The 24,562-nt window shown below is 36.1% G+C and overlaps 1 long non-coding RNA gene across 1 annotated transcript in view; it reads left to right on the forward strand.

The window, feature by feature from the left end:
- LOC141415641 (uncharacterized) overlaps positions 1-24,171 on the forward strand; it is a 67,438-nt gene extending 43,267 nt beyond the window's left edge. The window contains exon 4 of the long non-coding RNA XR_012440628.1: positions 23,588-24,171. This is a non-coding gene — a long non-coding RNA (uncharacterized lncRNA). The remainder of the gene's footprint in view (positions 1-23,587) is intronic.
- The last annotated feature ends 391 nt before the right edge of the window (positions 24,172-24,562 follow it).

The raw sequence follows: 24,562 nt of genomic DNA on the forward strand, positions 1-24,562 counted from the left end.
GAGGTGAGCCTGTATATTCAGTTATATTGGTCTACTTTCTTCCCTGCTTAATGTAGGATTTTTCTACTATTGGTAGTCACTTTGTCATATAGATAATGATTTTGCAAGAAACACTATTCCAAATTATTGGTACACAGCATCTGAACCTACTTGAAAAAGTTTTTAACATGTAAAGGATTCTGCTTTATAAAAAAAAGATGCTTATACTCCATAAAAGCAAAAAGGAACACTTCTGGAAGTAAAGAGCCAGTTTCATACTCTTCTTATCCCTTCAGAAAACTGCCCCTGTTTGGCAGTCTATGAGTGTGGGATATTATGGTAGTGAAACTCCTGTGGAGAGGATACCATGAAAGTGTTGCAAGTGTGAGAAGGGATTTTTGTCTTTTAAATGCTTGTGCTAAAACATCCTTCTCTGAGCTGCCTTTAGCTATTGTCTTTCTGGCTTTTGTGACACTGGTGAGCACTGTGAAGAACCTATATTCTCTGAAGCCCTCCTAAGCCCAACAGGTCTCTATCCTTTTCTCTGTTACAGTAGGAGGCCAAGGCAGTTTCTTTGTTTTTGCAGAGGGGCAGGGGAGGATTTCATAGCAGTTAATCTTTGGAAAACCCTATTCTGGTAGGTATTAAGACCATTTTTCACATGAAGGGAACAGACTTTGAGAGCTTACACACTTTGGATATGATCTTCCTGCAAGTATGTGATAGAACTGGGATTTGAACTTCAATCTTCCAGATACCAAAGTTTCTATTTGCTGTTATGAAGCACCATTCAGTAGTATCCCTGTGTGGGGAACTGAGGAGTTCACAATTTCTAATCTATTATTGATTAGCTTAAATTGTTGGAAAGCAATTTCAGATACTGAACCAAAATCTGCTTCTTTGTATCTCTCTACAAAATTGCCCTTTGGGAGTTGTACAGAATGCCTACCCTTTCTTTTTCCTGACAATCACTTGCAAATACTTGAATAATACTCTCAAATATTATAGTTGAATTCAGAAAGAGGTGGGACATGAGGAAGAATCATAGCATTTGGATTAGTTGAAAGGAGAAAAACAGACATAAGAGGTAATCATGTGATAATAACAGAATGATTTAAGAAATGCTTATTATGTGTCCAGTACTGTGGTTGTCACTTTCAAGTCAGGCTCATGATGATTGTGCAGTAGGTAGATGATGTTATTTCATACATGTAAAAAAGATTCAAGAGGCAAGGAGTAATTCAGTTCACCCAGGTATTATGTCACAGATATTTGAAACCAGAGTGATGTGCTGGCTTTGGCTTATATCTTAGTTACCTAAATTAAGTTACCAAAACAGTATAATCTGTTTATTAGTTTGAATTTAGTAGAGCAGAAGCCAGAAAAAGCCTTTACTGCTTTTCAGTTACCATCTTAAACATGCTTCGCGGAATCACTCCATCATTATTCTCCATTAACATTTTAAGAAGATACTTGTGCTTTGAGGACCCTTTTTAGTTACAACAAATCCTAGACCATGAAGTCTAAAATTCCAGTCTCATTTCTTTTCCTCCCTCTAGGTCAGACCTAATAACCTTAGCCAAAAGTGAACTGTAGTGAAGAAGAGTATGGTCTTCTCAATTACTCTCTTTTTTTGTACCTCTTTTTCACAGGCTTTTCTGAGGCAGGGAGCAGAGAGATGTGAAGGTCAAGTGACTGTTAACTGATGCTGTCATAACCCTCTTGACTGTTGCTACTTCTCTAGGTAACTCCAATCAGCTATGGATGCAAACAGTTAGGCTGGCATCTATACTGGACTAGACTTTGGAAAGTGAAGGAGAAAGGGGATGCAAGCTTAAGGTTTGGGTGCTAGGAGAGATGATATTGATCTTGAATATCAATGGAAGAAATCAAGCTAATTCAGAATAGGCATCATTCAACAGGCATAGTAGAAGCTTCTACACAGCTACTAACACGGAAATGCAATTCACTTTTATTTTGTGGTACTGATATGTTCTAGCTGTTGGTTTTTAAATGAATGCAATTTCCTTGTTAAATACTATTATAAAATCAAGGATGTATCCCCATCAGGGAAAAAAGAAAATCCTCAATAGACTCAATTAAAAACTTCTGGTGAACATGTAGTTGAAATGGTGGTCAGCCTTGTGGGCCCTGTGGGATTTCTTGTCCCACTTTGTGGTTCACTTCTCCTTTGCTCTGATTTTTTGACTGTTTGGACTCCCCTAGGCTGCCAGACCCACTTTTGCTCCCCTTGGGATAGAATATTAGTACAGTGTCTATTATTGGAGAAATGACTGAACAGATCCTAATACACTGGGAGTTTTCTGGCTGGCTATTGTAGACATCACATTTGCAACCAGGCTTTACACTCTTACTCCACTACCATTTCTCATCTTTGAAATGTTCTCCCAAAGAAGACAACCTACTTAGAGCATCCATGAGCAATAACTGTGGCCTGTATCTCTTTATCTTTATGTGAACAAACCTCCTCCAAAAAATCACCTAGAGATATATCATCTTATAATTCATCACCTTTTAGTTGTCCTATAAATTTGACAATCTCTGTGTCTGTATAATATCTATTGGTCTGCTATTATTAAAGAAGTATATTTTGAATTTATTATCAGAAAACATTTCTTTTTCTGCTTGGGCAAATGGTGAGATAGTCCCACAATTCTACTCTTCTGAATGATTTGACCTTGGGCACCATGGGAAGGTGATGAAGTTGGCGAGGGCATCATGCACAGAAGACACCAGAAGATTAAAGAACCTGACAACACCTTGGGAGAAAGAGGAGTCATAAGAAGGGAGGACAGGGCTACTGGCAAAGATGAAATTGCTTTAGAAATGTTTCTGCACTGGTTTCTACACAGGAAACCTGTAATACCAATCCCTTTCAAAAGACTGGGTCAATAGAATCACCTCCTGGATTCTCAATTTATAAAACCAACACTTTCTTTATCTTTGTTACAGCTTAAGGAAAGAGTCATGTTGATACAAAATACTATTTTAGCTCTTCTTAGAAAGAAGACAAAAAGATTTTCACAAATGCTTCTCTTCTCATTTATTGTCACTGTCACTTTTCCCACCCAGACTACTTTCACTCTTGGCCCATGTGGAAAATCAGAAGATAACTTAAAGTTAAATGATGACGGCTGAGAGCGTAAAGCATTTAAAAATGATAATAAAGACAAGCATCATATCTTGACAATATAGTGTAATGGTTGGAAGCTTGCCAAGGAGGCCCAGAAGGCCGATGGCAAGGGCACATTTGATACTTCTTGTGGCCACAAATCCTTCCTCATGCCATGGAATAATATTTGAGGTGATGAACACCCATCACCTCACTTGAGAAAAAAATGTAAAGAAGGTACAGATAAGTGAGTTAGGGAAATCAGGATGAATCTTTGATTTATAAATTAATGTAATATGATCCTTTTAAGCATTTTTTTCTGTACTTATACAGTGTTTTCATAGAATGTGAGAAGTAAATCAACTCATATATGTATATGAATATAATGCATATATAAACCTACATACCTATCTGTATATAAAAATTATTTTTGAAGGGTGGAAAGATTTATTTTGGGTCATGGTTTCTGTGGTTTTAGTCCATCATATGGAGAAGGTGTGGGTGGTAGATTAAAGTAGCTCACATCATGGAACTTGGAAAAGAGACAGAGAAAGGCAGAGAGAAAGAGAGAGAGAGAAAGAGAGAGACAGAGAGACAGAGAAATTGAGAGAGAGAGAGAGAAAATATATGTATGTTAGCGGGCTTCCTCCGCTTCCTTTTTTATTCAATTTGGGCTCCCAGCCTATTGAATGGTTCCATTCATATTCAGAGCAGGTCTTTCCCCTCAATTACTGTCCCACCTGTCAATATTTTCTGGAAATGCTCTCACAGAAACACCCAGAAGGATGCTATATTAATATTTTAGACATCTTTCAATCTAATCAAGTTGAAAATCAAGATTAACTATCACAAGTTCACTCCTTGTCAACTTGGCACACAAACGCATCTCCTGAAATCATACTTTATCTCCAAACAAAGACAGTAACAATGACATAATTCCATCTAACATGATAGAACTCTACTGCTTATAACTAAAACCATTTTAATTCCTTTCTCCCCAAAGTCTCAACAATTCCATTATTGCTAAAATTTCCTAAACCAAAGTCTCTTCTGAGACTCAAGCGAAACTCTTAGTTGTGAGCACCTATAAAATCAAAGGAAAATTCCATATTTCCAGGATACAATGGCACAGTAACATTCACATTTCAAAAGAGAGAAATGGGGAAGGGGCCAAAGCAAGAAAAACATCCAGGAGAGCAAACATTAAATTCTGTAGTTGCATGTCTGGCATTCTGAACACATGGTAACATGATGTGAGTTCTCAAGGATTTGGCAGCCCTGCCCCTATGGCCTTGCTAGTTGCAGCTCAAATGATCTTTCTCCTGTGCTGGTTCTGTACTCTGTCTATGACTTTTCTCATAGATGTGCCATATTCCTACCATCTTAAACTTCCTGAGATATCCATTGCATTCACTCTCAGCTTCACAAATCACTCTCTCAGGGACTGTCTGCAGGAATTCTGATTCTACTAGACATTACCTCCTTCCCTTCCCCCAGGCTTTCCTTTGAAATCTGGGTGGAAGCCTCCATGACCCTGCAACTTTTACATTGCAGATGCCTGCAAAACCAGTATCATGTGGATGATTCTAAGGCCACCTTCAGCTCAGACAGTAGTTAGGCAATACTGGAGCATGGCTGTAGCAGTTTCTGAGTGCCTACATGGCTGAAGGTAGGGAGATGGTTCTGTAGGTGACCCTGCCCTAGACTTCTAGTTCAAAGCATTTCATACGAGTTAAACTTTTACACAATGAGCTTGCTCTGAGTTCTGTGAAGCCAATTTCTGAGATTCCCTCAAAGCATCTTTCCTATTGTCCTTGATTTCTTTTTAATGGTCTGATATCTTCAGTATGCACACTCTCCTTGGCCCCAACTTTACGTGCATTTCTCTTCTGGCTAAGCTACATGCTTTTCAAATTTTTCTGTTCTCTTTCTTGCTCCTGATTCTCACTGTAAATCTGGCTAAAAGCAGTTAGCAAAACTAATGTCACAACCTGAAGAGTGGGGTTCATTGAAATTTCTTCTGCCAAATTCATTGGTCCATCATCTTTTAAACCAGTCTCCCATAAAGTATTAGGGCATGGACAAAATGTAGGCAAGTTATTTGTCACAATGTAACACAAGTGGCCATAAATCCAATTCCCAGTAGAGTCCTCATTCCCATCTGAATCCTTATGAGCATAATCTTTACTGTCCACATTCCTAATGGCACTCTGGTCTTCTTGAGCATATATTACATGTATAATATACATTAAATGCATACATATATGCATGTATATAAAATGCACACCACACATACAATTAGTAACCAGTGCAGGGGTTGATATAGAAAAGTTTCATTATAAAATCAATAATTTTAATTATTCTCTTTATAGTGTGTAAAGTCAGCTTCAGCTTACATGAGATTTGGTTCCACTGTTCATATATGTTGATGCACAAGATCATTAATAAGGACCCTTTAATTTATCACTTTCCATTTCTTTTTGAGGTTCTCTGTTAGATGTAAAAAGAGTATAGGAATTAGAGCCAGACTAATCAGAATTCAAATTGCTGCTCTCCTACTTATGATCCATAATTTGAGGAAAGTAACCTTTTGGGTATGAGAGAACACATGTAGATAATGTTATTTTTTTTAGGGCAGCTGAAATTTAACAAGGTGACAAATATGTAACAGTGGCATTCATCAGGGATTGTCAAACCATTTCAGTCAAGTCCTAGAATGTAGATATTTTAGGTTTTGCAGGCCTATCTATTTAGGTTGGCTATCATAATGAGAAAGCAGAAAGACAGTACATATAAACGAACAAGGCTGTGTTCCAATAAAACTTTATTTAAAAGAACAAGTGAGCAAGTTTTGGCCCATAGACTGTAGTTTGAAAATCTCATCAATTAACCAATATTATTTTTTCTTCATTTCTCCAGTTTGTCTTCTCTGAACTTTAGGTTTTTCGTATGTTTAATGGAGAAAATAGTACCTGCCAAAGTTTATCGAGAATCTAATGTGTACCAAGGACTCTGTCAAGTACAATCAACGGTAGTGAATATGATTTGGTTTTACCCTTAAGGGTTTTAAAGGATAACAGGACATGGCTAACTTACCTAAGCTTGACCTTTTTTTTTTTTCTTCTTTTTCTTTTATTATTCATATGTGCATACAAGGCTTGGTTCATTTCTCCCCCCTGCCCCCACCCCCTCCCTTACCACCCACTCCGCCCCCTCCCTCTCCCCCCCACCCCCTCAATACCCAGCAGAAACTATTTTGCCCTTATTTCTAATTTTGTTGTAGAGAGAGTATATAAGCTTGACCTTTTTGACTATAAAATGTTTTAATAATATTTATTTCTTATAGCTATATTGAGAATAGGATAAAGTGTTTTAGTGCATATACAGTTCCAGCTATGATGGGGAAATGGTTATTGGACTTCCCTTTTGCTATTAAGAATTGTAAAACTGGAAAAATGTGTGAAGAAACTGTTTTCAGACATTGGACAACAGATAACTCAGGGCTGTGATGCTTGAGATAAGGAAAGACCATATTTAACTTTGGCTTTGTGCCTAGGATCACTATACAAATATAAAAACTAACTAAAAATGTACTAAAGAGTTAAGCATAAGACCTGAAATGGTAAAACTACCAGAAGAAATCATAGGTAGAAAGCTTCTTGACATTGGTTTGGGCAGCCATTTTTTTGTGTGTATGAAAACAAAAGCAAAAATAGATATGTGGATTATTTCAAACAAAAAACTTTCATTACATTGAAGGAAACAGAGTGAAAAAGCAGCCTATGTAATGGGAGAAAATGTAAAGTATTTGAAAACTATATATTCAAAAAGGGGTTGGTATTTAGAACACACACACACACATGCCACACGTGTGTGCACATATACACATGAAGTCTTTAATCCATGTTGAGTTGATTTGTGTCACTAGTAAGAGATAAGTGTCTAGTTTCATTTTTCTGCACATGAATATCCAATTTTCCCAGCATAGTTTACTGAAAAGATTGCTGGTTCACCAATGTGTGTTCTTTTTTTTTTTTTAGCAATCAAGACATTTCTAAGATACCAGAAATTCTATGTAATCTGCCACAAATAACCCTGAGACCCATGCACGAATTTAGCAAAGACACAGAATACAAGGTGAACATACAAACATCAGAGGCATGGATATGTAATAGCAGTACGTAATATCAAACTGAATAATGTCACTGTTTATAGTAACAACACTGTAATAGTAATTAGAAATTAAAGATGGGAGAGAATTTTCATTAAAAATTAAAAATTTGCTGTGTGAATTTATAGAAAAATCTTCATAAGTTCGTGATTCATTCTATCTATATAACATTCATGATTATGTTAAAATATTAATCTTCCTATAATTGTAAATGCAAGATTTTCAATGCACTCTCACTCTCTCATGAGAACTTTTTCTTCTAAAATTCTTTGTAAATGGAAAGGACCTAGAATAGTTCAAATATTCTTGAAGAAGAGAAACAGGATTCTTACAATGGTAATCAAAACAGTGTAATGCAGTCTAATCTATTAAGGTCAGTGGATACAGAATAGTGTACAGAAATAGAACAATACCTATTTGGTTAATGTAATTTTTAACAAAATGATCATTTCTTTTTAAGAAATGATGCAGAATCACTGGGTAGTCACAGTGGAAAAAATACCAAACACAACAAAATAACTCAGCTCTTACTTTGGAGTTCACTCAAAAATTATTTCATAAGGAATCATGGCTCTGACATAAAAGCTGAAAATATGAAGTTTCTAGAATAATCTCATAAGATAATATCTTCTTAACTCTGAGATAGGTTAAGGGGTCTAGAAAACACAGATCATAAAAGAAAAATATTTTATATTGTTTTCAAAACTAAAACTTCAGCTCACTGAAAATATCCATTAAGAAAATTAAGAGATATATTTATAATAGATAGGCAGATGTTATATTTCACAAAGGAAGATATATAAATGTCCAATTATATACTTGAAATACTGCACAGAACTTGTCATCAGGGAGATGCAAATTAATATGAAAACAAGATATGATTATACTTCTGCAATTGCTTAAAATTTAAAAGCCCAATAATATTAAATGTTGGCCAGGATGTATGGCTGGTATGGTACAAAGTGGTTGAACAAGTTTGGATACTAGCAATTTCTTATGAATTTATATGACTACTTTATGAACAAACAATTCCACTTCCTATTTATGCAAGATAAATGAAAACATATATACATTCATAGCAGCGGAAAAACTCAAATGCCACCAACAAGAGAATAGATAATTTGTTTTATAGTCATATAAATGAAAGTGTACTTGGCAATCGAAAAGAAGGGGTAGATTTGGACACTGCTCATGTATTATCAGTATCAGTAAATGACTGAGGTAAAGAGTAGTATGAAATTGTCTAGGAGAAAGGTTGAAACAAATAGCAACAAAACGAAACAAAAAAAAACCCTAAAACACATGGAAGGGGGAAAAAGGCTTAAGTATCTGGTGGATGGCTCTGTAAGATCGACTTAATAAAAATTGTTTTCTCAATGAGAAATAGAGAAAGTTTCTTCATTCATTGAAGTTTCCAGGTAGGCAGAATCCCCTTAATTCCATTTCAGCCTCTGTTTCTCTTTCCATAATGGAATTTTCAGTATTTTCAAAGAATTCTTTGAAGACATTGTGAGAGGGACGACTGAGAAGGGTCTTGAGATGAGACCACCTATCATATGTTAGTGCTCTTTATTCTCCTTGCTCATGAAGTACTTGCATTTCAGGTATTTGTCTGCCACTGAGAAGGTGGGTGCTTGTGTATTTCCCCTTCTCTTCTATTTCAGCTAAGGAAATTTACTTTTGAACACTCAGCAATGCTGAGTCTCACTATGAAAACAAGTGGTGAAATAGGAAGAAAAGCATATGTCAATACTTTCAGGAGCTGGTTATCACATTCATCTATTTATTTTTTATAATATATATTTTTTAAATATAGTTATTTTCCTGGTTGATTAATTCTTTTGGGGACTTATTCATCTTTTTAATTTTTCATTCATATTGTGTAAAGTTATCATTAAGTAAACATAGCTAAGAAAAGGAGTTAGTTTGCCTCTTCAGAGATTTTATTACCAATACTTCCTCTGAAATACAAAGTTTTGTTATTAAAAAGAGCAACACAAATAAACAATAGTAATAAAGTAGATTTTAAAGACCCTTTCCTTCCAAGAAAAAGAAAAATATACAAATAGAAAGACCCTTTACTAAACTTGACATTTAAAGAACAGATTAGAAAAGGATGAGAGAGAAAAGAAAAAGAGAAATCAGATACTCAAGCTTTCTGAACTCAGAAAAGAAAAACCAGAGCAGAGAGATCAAAGAATCAAAACTCCATTAAGGGGAACAAGTGGGAAGTAAAGGGACTACACTATCCCTTCAAGATACAGACACATTTTGATTTAGCTGTAGAACCAGAGGAAGGTCACACAAAATCAGAGGGAGGCTACATGAAAACTGCCCACTGTTACTCAGGAGGGAAGCTGGGATTGACATTCAGTTTGATCTCACTCTCCATTCAGTGATCTGCCCTCTAGGTATGTACCTCATGATATTTACCCATAAATTTGATAACCCAGCTTAGGTTATCAAGGAATCACATTCCTGCCCATGAAACATCCATGCTATGACAACTCAACATCTTGCATTTCTCTGCCTGATGTTGTATCCCTTCAAACTCTTCACCCTGACCTTGAAACCACTTCTGTTTCACTGCTCTTTGTGCTTCATTTAAAGGGTAGCATAAATTCTGGTGTTGTACATTTCCAACTAAGAGGATTAACCTGAGGTATATTCTTTTGAGTAAACAAGAATAAATAAAGAAAGCTAAAATAATTACTACTTTAAAGTACAGAGCATATGGCTATTTTCCTTGAATATTATTTGGCATTAGAGTTGAAATTTCAGTCAGTACTGTGGCCCAAGAATCAAGTTTCTTATGTTCCAGGGACACTTTCTACAAAATCAAAGGAGGTTAGTATTTGTTTTCAAATATAAGCACTCACAGAAACTCAGTATTTGAGAATAAAGGATGGTAATTGACAGATGGTAATTGACATCCTTTCAGAATGAGGTTCTCATATATTATGTATAAAACATGCAAATATTTCTTTTAAAAAATATTTTAACAAAAGCAAGAATCAACTATTCTTAGAGTTTTTCTCCTTGGTAAGCAAATGTTTATATGAAGGAAACATGGAACAAAAGTAGTGTTTTGTACTTTGGGAGTTTATATGGTCATTTCCTGATGTAAGCAAATTAGGAATGCAGTGACTTCAAAGACACAGACTTATTATCTTACAATTTTTCAGGTCAAAACTCCAACATGGCAACCCAGTAGATTATACTTAAGGTGGCAGTAGAGTTCGGCTCCTTTTTGGAGACTATGGGAAAGCCTTTTCCTTTGTCTTTCCTAACTCCAGACCCCTTGAGCCATGGCTTCCAAGGATTGTGTCCTTTTCACATCTCATTGCTCAGACTTCCCCTTCTTTTTTTGAGGGCCACTGTGATTATTATGGGCTCATTTAGATAATTTTCAAATTTTAAGGTCAACTGATTAGCAACATTAATCCATTTGCACCCTTAATTCTCCTTTTCTTTATAACATAATCAGGTTCAGGGAATTAGTGTGAAGATATGTTTGGAGGGACTATTATTCTGCCTTCCATAGCTGGGTTTCAATTTTGAACTCTGATGCAGCATGTTAAGTGATGGGAGGAACTATTGAATTTGGGCAGTCCCGGCTACATTGCTTTAAAGTTGTTCCAGTCCATATGTAGAATGGACCATAGTACACAATGGGAAAACATTTAAGGCTAATAAAAATATGTAAAGTGAGTTTTACTTTTCTTTGGTCTTTTACTTACCATGACTATGTTATTAAAATTTGATTATCTCCCCCAAATGATTTCTAATAAATTATTTTATAATTGTGTCCATAGTTTATGCAAGTAAGGGCCAGGCTGGCTTTTGTCAAATGCTCCCTGTCATATTGCATTAACATTTTAGTTGCTTTTAAATTGTACATAATGCTTTCTTGCATCTTAACTAGATTCTCTCCTTCAATGGGCAGGTAAGTAGAACAGAGTTTTTAAAAAATTCAGCTTTGATCCAGTTTTGAGGCTAAGGCAAGCCAGTTCCCCTTTGTGAGCAGCTAATTTAAGTCCACACCACAATCACCTCCCTCATCATATTCTCATACCCTGGGATCACTATGTGTCAATCCTAGTTACCCCGGAGCCAGGTTCTAGACAACTAGATTCTATGCCTAGAAGCCCACAGAAGTATTCAAATTAGCCAGTCCTCAAGGAGTTCAGGAAAACTGGGTACCTACACCCCATTTGCCATATAGAGATTGCCCCACCCTCCGCTCCTGCTTGCTGTTACCATGCCTCTGTATGCAACCCCATGCGTGACCCTGGTAGGCACCTCTCATTTGACACTGTAAATAACAAAGACTACTGCTTTCAGCTGAGTTCACTGTGCTGTGTCCCACCACCAAAAGAATCTTTAAGCCTTATAAAATAGGAATCCTTTCAACCATCCACCTGTTTCTCTATGCCACACACATTTATTGCATACTTGATATGGGCAAGTCCTGTGCTAAACCACATAGGTGAATACTGTGCTCCCTGTCTCTGAAAACTATTCAAGATGCAGATTTCTTTTCTACCTGGGTTCTTGCTGTTTCTTTCATCACCCCTCTTTTTCCCTTTATCATTTGCTGCTGAAATTAATAGTTTTGCATTGTTTTTGCTGAACTATCAACCTGGGTAAATGGAAATATGTGTGAATGTGAATTTTAAGAATGTTTGTGTGGATTACTACAATACTGATTTTGATATGCTTTTTAAAAACCATCTGGCCCCTTTGTGATACTGACTAGTAGCCAACAGTTTTCTTCAACATGGTTTTGATACATGGATTACTAAGGAGAAGAAAAACCAGCAACCTCTTGTACCTATTGTAGCTAACATTGTGGGCCAGTTGTATAATAAAAAAAATTCAACCAATGTTTTACCAAATCATGCCATCTGTACAAAGAGTCTTTTTCCTGTCAGAGACAGCAGGTATAGCATAGGTCTGAATGACCAGGTCCTTATCTTGCTTTTGTAGGGAGGTCAAAGCCATTTTAAGATGGTGAGAGACATGTCACAAGCTTGTTTAAAACACGTCTGTAGTGGACAGGGAACTGTATGATTCACACTTGAAGTTCTCTGTTGTTAGAAAGGGACAAAATCACTTTGACTTCAGGAATGCTGGAGGTGTTAGGATCTGCCTGGCATTTTGACTGTGTTTTTGAGACGAATATGTATGTGTGACTGCCTAGGGAAAAACCACACACAACAGAACCTGAAGTGAATAACATTGAGTGATGTATTGCCCTTACCATCAGTCATATCATACACAATGTAAGCAGAAGGAAATAATTTGCTACTTTCCTGGGTTCCATTATGTATATGTGTTTACTTAATCAGAACTAAATGATATTACATGAAGTTCCCTTTGCCCTCCTGAGGAATCCAGATCCAACACTTTCAGCACTGTTCAGTGCTGGAGAGCGAAGAAAGTGTAACCATAGTGATGGAATGGAAATGATTTTCTTTGTTCAGAGGCTTCAATATCCAACAGACATTACAGTTTTCAAGGTCAAAAATATATTAGGATGAGATAAAAATTAAAGAAAAATGTGCTGGCTTGGCTACAAAAGCTAATTTAGTTTATGCATTATAAATTATGTTAAAATGACTAAAATGAGATTTCTCAGCAAGAACTAAATGTGTGGTTTCACAAAACTAATTTCCAAAGATGAACATGATTACAGAATTTAGCTTTAAAAGCTTTTCAGGCCATCAGAGAAAACAGCAAAGCTATCAATTATCAGACTTTAGTGGTGCCTCTGTCAGAAATATAATGGTATTTTTAGCATTCTGCTCAGCATTTACTAAATTAAGAATGTCTACAAACAAATCAATTAATTGGGACATTATTTAATTAAGTAAAACATGTGATCTGCCAAAGAACCTTAAGCAGACAATTGTAACAAACATCCCTGTAGCCTTCCTCTTCTATTGAGGGAAGTAGCACACCACGCAATAAAATGAAGATGGAAGTTATGGAAATGAAATGTTGATCAAACAAACACAGCCTCATGTTTTTCTGATGCATGCTGCATACTTATGTAATTTGAAAAAATGCTTGTTTGAAAATCTGTGTTTTCCTTGGAGAAGGTCAATGCTATCTGTCAATCATTTCATCCTGTTAGGTAGATGTGTGGCATTTGTTTTCTTGTAATAATGCTATATACACATAATGGATCTGGACACTAAAACGTTACTGGGTTCTTGAAATTTGTTTCCATTGTACTGGAAAGCTAAATAACTTAGATTCAGGGAAGTTTTATTTTGGACCCACTCAAGCCAGCCATCTTCAAAAATAAACCATCTCATTCGATCTTTTACAGTCTTGTGAGATAGATATCATGATCCCAGTTCTGTAAGTGGGACACAGATTGAAGGAAGCTAATCATGTTTTCTGTATTCACTTTACAGAAACTGAGCTGAGATTAAACCCTATAGCATATGACAATAAGGCTGAACACTTTCTATTGTTCTATAAAATGTTTTCTCCAGGTAAGTCAGTATGACCTAGTTGGGCAGCACCAATAACATGGCAAGCCCATTGACCAACAACCATGGGAAACACATTGTCTCCAAAGTCAGGTTAGGAGGGAGCAGAGGCTATCATCCAATACTCCCCTGGCAAGGTCAAAGTACCTAATTACTTATTCCCACTAGGCTTTGTGAAAAAGCAAAGGCTGTCTTTTCACCCACACACAACCTAGAATAGAGTTCTATCCTTACTTAAAATAACTGCAAGTATGGGCCAAGCATAGGTTAAATGAAATGCCAGGGAGAGCAAGTTATGTAGTCCCTGGAGTAGATTCTCAATAGCAACGTTGTGAGCTTGTTAGAAACTTTAAAGTCTAATTCTGCCTTTTTGTTAATGAAGAATATTTTTTCACATATATGAGAATGGTGAGCTTGTATATTGAGAAATATCTCATTATATCAATTTCAGCATTCATTTGATCTGAGCAATTATTAGTGGTCCCACTTACGTGACTCTGTTCATGGGGGCCAAGTAAAGTCTTCGAGTTCTCTTTGTTCTTTTTTTGTTCTTTTTTCTCCTCTCAGATCAGGGACATCCCTGATATGATTATGTATCTCAAGTTCTTACCCTGCTGGATTTATCTTTCTGAAAAATTTTCAAACAAGACATGGATGTGAGTCTGCAAGTCATTGATACCTGATTATCTGAGAAGACAAAGGACCTTCAAATTCCTGCCTCACTAAATATTCATTTGTAAATCAAAGTTTTGTTACTTGTACTCTACACATTTTTGTTTCTAAGTGATAGGTTCAACATTTAATGATATGCCATGTGGGGAAACTGAAATGTTTCCACTCAGTTCTAAAAATAAAATAACTTACTATGTTCATTGTAAAACTGGAAAGAAACCCCTTATTGCTGATGACCAAGGTAGAATGTTAGAGGTATATATGGCTGGAGAGATAGGAAGGGCCAAGAGGGACTCTTCTCTGACAGCATGTGAGCAAAAGGCTTTTTTTATTATCAGGATAATTTTGTATGCAATGGGGAAAACAACCCTTTAAATATCAGTGTGGGATTCAATAGCAAAATATGTCTAGACATGTGAAACCTTCCTTGCTGAAAGAAGTTATTGAAAAATGATTCATTTTTACATCTTCTACCTGCTGCCTGATTCTTCATGATATTGATTTGTGAGAGAAAGGACTTTTTCCAAAGGATAGTGCTGAGATGTGTTGCTAACAACATGTACGGTTTTTAGCGCTAAGCCTTTATTGAGCATAAGCCATGTGCAGTTGCTGTTGAGAAAAATTAGTGTCCTTCTCTTAATAATTCAATTTTCACAAGGATTCTTTTGTTATTTATTTCTGTCACAATTTTGGAACAATCAAACATGGATGACACTTGATCTTTTTTAGAGCAAGAAAATATGCTTTAAAAAGTAAGGCTATATATTTATTATAACACAATTTATTGTTTTTCATTGTTCAGTATTCAATATGAATGCTTTAGAGATGGTATTTTATACATTCTCCACTATCAGTTGCTATTTTACTTATAATTAACCAAATATTTAATAGTGCTTAAAGTCAATACAAGTTTCTTTTTCTCACATTGGACAGAGTGGTTACCTCTTGTTTGAACAGCTCAGTGATGTTAGGAGTGGCATCTCTGTTATTTTCTTTGTCTTTTCCTGACGGTCAAAAGATGGTTACTGCTGCTCCATATTCAGGCAAGTCATAAAGGGTAGGTGTTGTGTTAAATAGGTATGCTTCAAAAGAAGGCAGAGTTTAAAAGGCAGAGTTTTCCAGATCTTTCAACAAACACCCACTTACAAATAATTGGCCAGAACTCAGACATCTGGCTATTCCTAGCTTCAAGAGAATCTGACACAGTAAGTATTTAGGTGTTTGGGACTGAATGGTAGGTTAACCATCTAATAGTGTCTGACAACAGAATTTGCATTTTAATGACTAGGATTGATATTACGACTGAGTGAAATCAGCTTTATTGTAAAGGAAAACAGAATAGACTTAAAATGAAATTATCTGGGTATAAATTTCAACTATCTAGTTCCTATAGTTGCTATAGTAGGCAAATTTTTTACTTGTATAAGCTTCAGTTTCCTCGCTCCTAAATTGAGATGAGAACTTCTCACTACATTCTTGCAGTGAGGATTAAACTCAGGTAAATTGTCTTGAGTGTCAAGCACAGGCTTGCATATATAGAAATTCACTGAGTTATTAATTTATTCATTTGTTCATTCGTACATTCAGCTGACCAATATGAACTTTGTTCAAGAGAAGCAATTGAGAAGAGGTTATCACTGGTTAGACTGTTAATCGAGAAGCTCAGGATGCAGTACTTGCCCATGTCAGGATCTTGTTACTGAGGGTGTGTGTGGTTATTCCAGCCTCAGTGATACTGGGCAAAGGGTGGGAGGGAAGAAGTTCACTTTTGTTGAGCACTCCCATACCTCTCTTACCTGCTATGACTTTTACCTGATGAAGCAGGACTTCTTTTCTTTTGCATTAAAATGGACCATTAAGCTCAAATCAGAATGGCTTTGATCTCTCATATTCCTAAATTCCATATATTATATTGTTTTCTTCTCATTCACTCTTTTTATTTCTTTGGGAGCCCATCACAAGTTCCTGGGAGCTGGGCAGACAGATAGTTTTGCTCACTACTCAAGGTCACACACCAAATCTTATCTTTCTTTCATCCTTCAATAAATGTTCCACAAATAGGTTGGAACCCAATAATCTCTTCCCTGAGAGTAAGTTTCTTTCTGTAACTAGAACTCCACCCAGAGATAAAGGATAGCTATCACTCATTACTGATTTGGAGTCTGAACCTTAGAACTGTTGTCTGCCTCTTCTGTCGTGATGTTGTTTTTGCTACCTCTGCTGGTGTCTCCAGGTGTGGCAAACATGGCATACCCAAATTTGCTGTGGGTTTATTCCTTAGGTTCTCAATCCAGAAACCTAGCCACATAGAGATTGTATAACACTGTGTCACATGTACTGTTTTTAAATATGAACACAGGAAGATCTGAACATAAATATCTTCTTAATTAATAACATTTTTTTCTTTGTTCTTCCCTCTTTCCATCAGTTCTCCCTCCTTTCCTCCATCCTTGTCTGTCCCTGCTGCTGTCTCTCTCTCAGATATTTTATGTGGGTGGTCTATAGTCTTTAAATTATAGCTGGATCATTTTGAAGGGAGGTGGGCTCTGAGAGATGGATAGTAATTTGGGTGTAACATACTGATATGTTACAAATTAAGATTTCAACACTCCTGAAGGGTGGAATCAAATCAGTCATTGAATGGTTGCCAGAGCTCAGCCTCTGTAAATAGATGATGAGCAGAGACAAGTATTGATTCCACACTTTCTCTAGAGGGAGCTGATGATCAGACCAGAGGAAGCTACAGTGAGACTGGTCATCAGTTTTTATCTGTGTATTCTGCATATGTGGTATAGTCCCTTGATGCAGCATAAGAAATACTTATTGAATAAATGTATGGGGGATCAATAGAGTTTGTGTAGATTACTAAGGTGTTAAAACTCTACTTCTTTTTTGGAATATGAGCCAGCTGCTGAGCTAGGATGATTCCAAAGTGATTGCTCTTCCAATTGGATCATGACCACTGATCTCACATTATAGTATGTTACCTCAGTTGACAAGTTAGTCTTGCCAGCTCCCAGCACAAGAACTAACTTTGCAAAGTTAAATGACAAAAGGAGGAGCAGAGAGCTACCACACAGCCCTGTTATTTATCACACTCATGTCCTCCATAGTGATTATGGTATTGACAGAAAGTTGTACGAGTTTCTAAGAGTCAAGTTTTAAATATTTGATATATATTATCTTGAGAAATGGTACTCAAAAATTTGGAATGTAGAACCTAGGTCAGTCATTCAAGTGAGTCATGGAAAAATGCCATCATACCTGCCCAAAATTGTTCACTTAGTTTGATGTCTTAAAAAGAAAATAGTTGACATTTAGTGTCTCCAATTTGTGGGTGCTTTTCTTCCATTAAAAAAATATATTTCTAGTGGTATGTAAAACATTTTAACCTTGCAGAGGACATCACGTGGAAATTTTACATGCTATTTACATGGAAATTTTAAGATACTATTGTTTGAGCTAAAAGTTGCAATATTTAGTAAAAACAGAAGTTTGAGTGATGAAATTGTTTGCCATACTTGGGCCAGTCAACATTCAAATGGGGTGTTCTTGCTGTTTAGTGATAATACATGGAGATTCAAACATTTGTGTATGCATGAATTACTCCGAAAGAAGTTTAAAGGAAAAAAATAATCACGGGGCTTGGCTTCTGTAGGAAACTTTCAGTTACAGGAATAAAATAATTAGCAATAAAAATGTCTCCTCAAAGTTGATTTGATCAAAAAGAGTCTCAGTATGTGGATTTAGTTTGTAACAGAAATCATGTAATTTGTGTGCCAAGTGATGTGGGAGAGGCTTAATTTAATTATATTGTCACGAAATGATTACGTTCATTGACTATGAAAAGAAGAGTGATTTAACATTAAATATCCTGGTTGAGAAAGTTTCACTATTTAGTTTTCATGTCTATAAAGACCCTAGGAGAACATGAATGATGAGAAGGTCATGTTCTTTTTAAAACGCAGCCAGGATCTGAAACCCTCATTTGAAGAGAAAATAGTAAAAGTTCTTTCAAGTTAATCACACAACTTTGGTCTATAAAGACTCTGGATGTATATTGAAATCTTGAAAAAATCTGAATGGATCAATGTATCTGCATTCTAATTTATTTAAAATATTGCTTTGAGTCATTTGAAAGGTAAGAATAGTAAGTCTCTGCCTTCAAGAAATGTTTTTTTGCCTTCAAGAAATTTATAATCAGTTGATGAACACAGAATATTTGTACATAGATGTAGTAACTTGCTCATTAAATGGGTCAGTTATTAAATAATAGAAGAATCCAAAAAATATGCCTGGTATTTCTAGGTCTCAACCTTGGAAAAATTTAAGAACCAGTCAGTAAAACTTGCCTTTCCTTTATACTTTTTATACATATTGCCAGTTGGAGTAGAAATATTTGAAATAAGGAACACATTTCAACCTCTTGCATGATTTGAAATGTCTACTATTTCAATGCACATAGTGTTTTAAAGTAATTTTTCCACAAGAAAGTAATGTATTCTGAGAATAATGATGTTAAAATAAATATTCTGGAAAGCACTTCTGCCCAATTCCCTATTCCAATGACTTCCAGTACTTCTATTTCAACTTAGGATGACAAATCATGAATGTGTATCTCCTCATTTCTCCATGAGCTGCATGTGGACTTTTTTTGTTCTAGAAGAGTATTTGATAGAGTAGATGTTCTTTAAATTGAGGAACAAATAAACAAGTCCCTTTATCCTCGGCTGTAACACACTTGGCTTATACTGTTTAGTAGCCCTAATCAGGTTGGCTTCTCTTTGGTTTTTTGGAACATGTCAATCTCTCATTACCTCAGGCTTTACAAACACCCTCTGTTTTCCAGGAAAGTTCTCCTTTTTCTCCTTTTCTAGCATGTCCAGGGGCACTTCTATCACTTCAGAGTACTCCTCTGATCACCCTGTCTAAATCAGGGCCCTCCTGCTTCTAGCTCAGCATCAGCATCTCGTTTTATGTTTTTCCCAGCATAGCATATTATATTCAATTGTTATTTATTCCCTCTCCAACCATATTATAATCCTCATGATGCAAGGCATGTTTCTTATTGTCTGTGCTGCCTGTAAGTACAGTGTCTAGCACCGTGCTAATACATGGAAGTCATGTATTAGCCTTCCATGTATTGGAAGGAATAAATAATAAATAAATAATGCTTATGTATATGACATGTTCATTAGTAGCATTTATTCTCAGGCTGGAATATATAATATAGTTAATATATATGATATAACTTTACATTTTATATATGGCCTATATATTAATATGTATTAGTTTGCTATTTATACATATTTTCGTGTACCCATGTTGTAGTTGTGCATCCTTTTGGCTTCACTGATCCAACGATTCGGCTTTTTAAGACAGCAAGGTAGAAATTCATTTGAATGTAGTGTATGGTTTATGTGGGAATGGAGAAGAGAACAGGGTTGTTTAGGATAGACTATCATGCTTGCTAAGGTGAAGTATGTGAGAAGTTCTGGAAAACAATTCTCATGACTTATTTTTATGGTCATCTGAATTCTTTGCAAATTCTCTCTCCCTTTTCTCCCTGTTCTGGCCCCCTCTCCCTCTATTTCTTTCTCTGTTACCTATTTTTGATATGAGAAAACTAAAATATCTTATATTAGACTCATTCCCTTGAAAACTGTACTTTCCAGACATTTATATGTAATTTATGCAAAATTTAATTTTTCTTACTTATGCAAGATTGATGTGTAATAAAAATTGTGCTACAATTGAGTCTCCCACTTCACTCATACCAATGAGAACCCTTACCCATGAAAGTCAAATGGTTTAAATAATGTTTTATTGTCAATGACCATTTCACAGATGTCATTCTCTTTTAATGAGGATACTGACACTAATGATGTTTGTAGCAATAATAAGGTGTAAATGACTACATAGCCTACATTTCCCCAAATGACATCTGCCTATGGTAACAACAACAAATGTTCTCACTCAATGGCCTCCAGCAGTGTTGCTGGAACTTCAGCCTAAGCCTCTTCATGATGATCTCAGGGTATCTCTAGGAAGTCTCATTTATTCCTGATTGGCTAAGACAATCCTTTGTTTCAACCACAGATTTTTCCCTGGCAACCCAGGTAGTTTCTACTTGTTGTCATCGGTCTTGACATTACCCACCCCCTGGAATTTGCAATGTTAACCCTTTCTTTTCCTTCAGAATACCCTGTGCCTGTGCTGTGGCAGGAAATGACCCCACCAAGTCTGATGTGTTTCAGGAGTGCAGCCCATGCAGCACTGACTAGTGTTTTGGTCCTCCAATTTCATCACTAGAACTTTGGCACAAATTTCCTTTGAGGTTGGTCTAGAATAGAGCCTTGCCACTTACAATAATATGGTTTATGGACATTCGTATGGGTGCCACTCAATTTTAAAGTGCTATATTACTTACTATAAATTCAGACTGTCAGGCTCTGCAGCAGTCCTAATGAATCAGAATCTGTATTTTAATGAGATTCTCAGGTGATGTGTAGCACACTGATATTTGAGAGGCACCCAGAGATGATTAGATCAACTTTTCTCACTTCTTCTTTGACTGCCACCTCATTGGTTGCCTACCACCACTCTCTTTTGCTCCATAGTTATGGGATAGCTAAGTTTTTTGGTGTCTTAAATGTCTTAGTTTCTGGACAGCCATGAACCTATGTAGCCTGCCACATAGCTTTCTACATACACAAAAACTTACTTGCATAGATAATAGATCTTTTTGTGAGCTTCTCATTGGAGCCCCAGACACATAAAATATAATAGAAAAGGTGAATCATAGTAACACCAATAATGATTCATTCCTTAAATTTTCACTGTGCTTTTCTCTGTTCAAAGCTTTTTGATTTGCTATGCTCACTGTGGACCCCAAACAACTCAATGAGATAGGTAGAACTGGTATTGTTACACCCATTTTACAGATGAAGAACTGATGCCCATAAAGCTGAGTTTCTACATATAATCCATGGCATGTCTTTTGGCTTCAGTCATCCTTTCACTACACAAACCAAGTGAAGTAAAAAGTGAAAACAGACAAGTGAGAATGCAGTTATGACAAAACATGGCTGCTGTTTTGATGACTTTTTAAGAAGTCATCAAGGAGGTTTAATATATGCTTTATGGCCTCCAAAACATGTCTTTTATCCTGAAGGTATTTTAGTGCTAAAATTTTTATTTAACAGAAAAAAATAACTGAGGAAAATATTTCAAATGAGATCCTGCTATAAAACAACTAAAAGCAATATTGCCAACATTTTGACAGGCTTATTTGGGTTTAAGCAATCACTATATACTTCTATTATCTTTGAAAATGTTAAAGGAAGCCAACTTTGTGTTTGTATCTCTTCAATTTATGAACTCAAATGAATTTGAGTTCAAATAATACTGGTTTGGAATAAAATGTTTCATGCTAGCTTTGGAATAAATCTTTAGGTATGCTCTTCAGCGATGAGGTAAACTGCTGATCAGAAAGCAAGGCATTATTTTAAATTCTTACCTGGAATAAAAAATAAGATGGATTGTTTTTGTTCTTTTAAATTTTCCATTTTTCACTCTCATAAGGAGAAATTGAGTTGGCACCTTAGAAATGATTAAGCATTTTCTTTAGAATATTTTGGTTGTTTGTGGTGTCAAATGTAATGAGCCTTTTCCCATCTGTAGGAAGGGATGCCTGGCTGCTCAGGGGCACCCAGAGATTCTCTGGGTTGTAGGAAAGTAGGAGCCAAAAAGCAATATGGGCACTGACTCAGCTGGCAGAAGTTTCTTACTGAACTTTCTCTGCTCTGGATATTCCAGCATGACTGCCTACAGTTGTCCTACTCCCAGACCGTATTTAACTGTCTTTATCACCAATAAACTCGTGTTCTCCTTTCTGATTGCCTCAGCTTTTGTGTGTGTCTTCTCCTAGTCCCCTCAGGAGCATCCCTGTTTCAGCCCTCATACTTCCCATAACCAATGAAGCTTTTCTTTTATTCATTTTGTTAATACTAATTTCCTCTCCTGTTTTTCCTTCCTTCCTCTTCTGCTGTTCTTATTCTTCCTCCTCCTCCTCTTTGTCTTCTTCTCTTATTCCTTCTCTTCCTTTTTTAATAACAATCCTGTAACTATCCTTTCAGTTGCTTTCTAATCAACTCTTCCTTTAGATAAACAGCAATCTTTTCTGGTGAAATCACAGAGGTCTTCGTGATAGTAATTAAAAATGTGGGAAATAGTCATGTGCAAATGTTTCAGTTCTTTTACAGAGCAACACAGTAATTTCAATGGCATCCCAAGCATGTATTCTTTCGGTCTGAAACTATGCCTTAAACATGGACCTCCCTGTATATTTAACCTCTGGATCAGGTGCTAATGCCCAATTGTAGAAAGGTCCAGTTGTCTTAGCTCTGTTATAGCAACAACCCTATATCTTCTCAACTTGTCACACTTGCTTAATATTTTTTTGCTGCTGCTGTGTGCAGTTACTTTAGTTTTATAACTTCCACTCTCCTATTTTTGAATCTGTTCTTACCATGTTGTATTTATTAATATGTTTTTGTTTCTGTGCTTTTTGATAATTTGAGACTTACCTTTATGTTCTCTGTATCTAAATGTCTTTAACCTTGCTGTCAATTCTGGAGCTGCTCGGTAGGATGGTTTTCCTTGCATCCCTTTTACCACCCTAAAGAAATGCTTAATTGACAGACCTGACACTTAAACTTCTGTTTCACAATTAAGTAGTGCCAATAATTCACAATCAATAAAAACGTTGACTGATTGATGCAATGAAGTGTGGAATTGCCCCTGGTATAATTAATTTGATTTCCTTACAAATCCTCCACCTCTTTCACACTCTTAAATATGTATTAAAATTTGTGTATGTGAAGATAGTGGGCAAATGTAACTTTCTTTTTGCGTAAGTGTATTCCTGAAAGTGTGTTGCACAAGTAGAAGGCATGCACATATATTCTTATTAAAATATATTAGGGGATCCTCTATCCATGAAGCCTCAGAGTAGTGTTTTACAAAGTGAAAAAAGTTCTTTGTTCATTAGGCTATTTATATGGCAAAAATGAATAACTTACCAGCCATAGCAAAAATGTATTTATTACTCATATTATTTGTCCACAGTGCATTGGAAGAGAACTCTGGAAGTTTGATGGAAACTCCATCTTCACACATGCTTCTAGAATCACTTAAGCAGGGAGAAGAGACTGCAGGAGCATCTTGTACAATTAAGAGGTAGAATTAAATGTTAATTAAGAATTAAGTACTTAATTAAGAATTAGAATTAAGTAATTAAGGACTATCTTGCACCATTAAAAATTAAGTAGTCTGACCTGGAAATGATGGTCCAATGGCCAGAACTTCTTCCACTGCCCCACCCAATCAAAAAGTACTAATTTCAGTCTTCTGTATGGGAAGTAGGAAGTAAGAACTGGTTATTTGTGAGCAGCACTAATGACTATCACAACCTACCCTGTGGTTATCAAGTATTTTCACTTGGTACAAATATTGTCCAGGTAAAATATTGTCCCTTTCCTACTTCCCAAAAGGAGACAACACAAAACATAGCATCATACACACTGTACTGAATCTCTGATAGTCTTATATTAGGAGTGATACAAAATATTTGTATTAGGTCCAGATACAGATCCTGATGATCCAGAGACCTGTAACAATTTCATCTAAACGTTTGTTTGAAAAGTGTGCAAATTGGAAGCATATCATAATCACCAGGTCAAGTTGCAACTTCAGGTTACAACTCTGAAATCTCACTGGAAAGATGTTATCAAGGGCTCCTCTCCTGAGATAACTCTGGAGTAGGGGGGCTCCTAAGTTCATAAACTTCATGGTTGTTGTCTCTGTCCCCTGGGATAGTCTTCCTTCCCATGATCCTCTTTGGCCATATTTGAAGTGGGTATCAGGTGGTGTATCTCCCTTTGGGATTAGCAAAATTCTTAGTATATATCTTACCCCCAAATGCTTGAAGTCTCTATGTGTCTCACGTTCTGAACTGTCACGTTTTCTTTTAGTTCAGTCCTATTCTTTTGGCAATATATTTCTTTCAAAAGTTTCCCTGCACTTCTCTCTTTGATTTCAGTG

This window comes from Castor canadensis, chromosome 13 (assembly GCF_047511655.1).
Source record: "Castor canadensis chromosome 13, mCasCan1.hap1v2, whole genome shotgun sequence".
Classification (NCBI taxonomy): domain Eukaryota; kingdom Metazoa; phylum Chordata; class Mammalia; order Rodentia; family Castoridae; genus Castor; species Castor canadensis.